Consider the following 2483-nt stretch of genomic DNA (forward strand, 5'->3'; position numbering starts at 1 on the left):
GTAATGGTAGATACTTTAATTTTTCAACTCCAAACTGCACACTGTGTTGTCATTTCTAAGACCACGCTAGAGATAAATCAGGCCAAAATCATCCAAAATCACACAACGTGCTTATGTTTTCTTGGAGCCCTTGGAAGTTGCCCATGGACCACAGAAGTTGAAACAAATTAATTTTAGAACTTGTCTGTTGTCTTTGTTTCATGACTTCAGAAGTGAGGAGTAGGATTCTGTGATGTCTTTCACATAGGAGTGCTCTGGGACTCATTTTTAAATGCTTTTAAAAAGGTTTTGATCTTCAAGTAAAAAGTCCAGTAGAATGACAAGTGACTGCAATTAGTAAAGCAAAATCATCTCTCATTTTAATGTTCAGTTCTTTGACTTGGCTGTTATGATCATGTATATAATTCTCACTCGTCTCTACTGGTATTTGGACTCAGAGGAGAAGGTTGCAGCCTGATGAGCAATGCAATGACTGCTTACTATTTGGTTTCTTTACAGAGATTGGATGTGGCAGCATCTTCTTGTCATGATTATTGCTTGAACCAGCTAGGAAGTTAAATATTTCATTATGGTGATTTTGATACTTGCACTGATCTCCTGTGGATTCGTAATTGAAGACATCACAAAACAAAACAAACCTCCCCCAAACAATTGTATGTGACTAAATCACCTACATATGTTTCTTGTTCCCAGTTATGCACGGGTTTCTTTTTAATATAACTCTTGGCACGACAGAAACCATGCTGGTGACATTATTGGTATTGTTGGCATAGAATGTTTTCAATAACACTGAGTTTGTTGGGACAGAGCGTGAATTAGTTGTCAGTTCTTGAGAAATCCAAATTTAATTGCTGATCAAATGTTTAAAATATGACTAAGATTAACGACAACTTTCCATATAAATTCTTTCTTGTGACCATTAGGCAAGAAGCCAAAAACTGGCAGCATGGCAGCTCTGTTCAGCAGCCGCAGTTTGGAAGTCAGCTCCAGGCTTCTATTCCAGACTGAAATTCTCAGTTTTTCAGAATTTATAATTTTTTTTTTTCATTTTGAGAGGAAAAACTGAAAGTAAGTCTAGGCCAACTTGAAATAAATCCTTCTCATTCTGTTTTCCCAGGACAGTTGTCAAGCTGACAAATCAAATATTATGCAGCTCTTTCTATTATGTTCCATATAAATCTATAGTTCCTACCAGACTGTTCTCCATCACTCCACCTTCTTTCATAGCCATTGTAAAATGGGCATGGAACCAAAGTACTTTTTGCAGATGTCTCTGCAAAAAAGTGGTCTTTTACCTGTGAAACCGTAGAAGAAACGAGAAGTAGAAATTTTACTGAGTTCAGCTCCAAACATATTGTATTTTTACAGATGAATCTATCCTTCCTTCCTGTTTGTGTTGAGATTATCAGACCATTAGTACTGCTCTTCCTTCTTCTGACTTGCACATGCCTCTCTTGACAATGTAGTGTTCAAACCAGTTAGTCACACTCCACTGAAGTACTGTTAATCTAATAGATAGGTCACTGTTAGGTCAGGGAAAGGGGAGGAGAAAGAGAGATTTACTGTGGGAAGAAACACCAGCATTATACAGGAACCCACTGGTGATGGAGAGTCAAGGCCTGTGATGCTTTCCACTCCATTGGCACACCAAGGTCAGAACTTTCCTTATGCAGCTGGGGGCGGCGGGGGGGAAAGAAGTTAATCCAGGATTAACAATGTCAGATTCCCTTAACACAGTGTTATGAGTTCAGGATAGATGTTCCAAATGGGTCATTTGTCTGTACCAGAATGGCAGTCCAAAGGTTATTCAACCTCCTTGTCCAGGACCTTTTGCTTACTCTAAAAGCAAAATGTAAAACCTGCTTATTCTAGTGGCTGGCAAAAGAGCCTGACCTATGGCCCCTGTAACTTCCCACTTCTGTGCTCAACTTTTCAGCAGATTCCCAGAATTAGCCATCTGAAGGTGCGCACCAGAGCAGGTTGACCCTTCAAGGCCACAGAGCCCTTCTCCAGAGCAAATTCCTTTCTCCTTTTGCTGGCTAAATGTTTCTCTGTGCTGCTTCACCTACATTGTCATCGTCTGGAATTTGCCTTCAAGTTAATCGCATCAGTTAATGCTTGTACCACGTTTGAAAAGTCTGAAGTACTACAATTCGTTATAATTTCTTTTGTTTTCTTCCTGATACTCTCTCCAAGTCCAGATCACAAGGCACACACATCTCCCTCTGTAGCTTTATTGCCTTACATCTGAAAAACCGATCCCTGTTTTCAGCTCAGTCGCTGCCTGTTTAACTCCTGTGTTGCTGGAAATATGTTGTGGAACCAGGGAGAGTTAAACACTGTTAATTGCTTCATATCGTAATGATAGTACTGGCTTTAAGCATGCTTGTAAAAGCTGGTGAATACACATCTAATGCATTTCTGCAGTGCGTGTGTGTAGCATGGTGTTATCTTCTGATAAGCAAAATGTCTCCCTCTTTCCC

Source organism: Phaethon lepturus, unplaced genomic scaffold (genome assembly GCF_000687285.1).
Source record: "Phaethon lepturus isolate BGI_N335 unplaced genomic scaffold, ASM68728v1 scaffold3333, whole genome shotgun sequence".
In the NCBI taxonomy this organism is placed as follows: Eukaryota; Metazoa; Chordata; class Aves; order Phaethontiformes; family Phaethontidae; genus Phaethon; species Phaethon lepturus.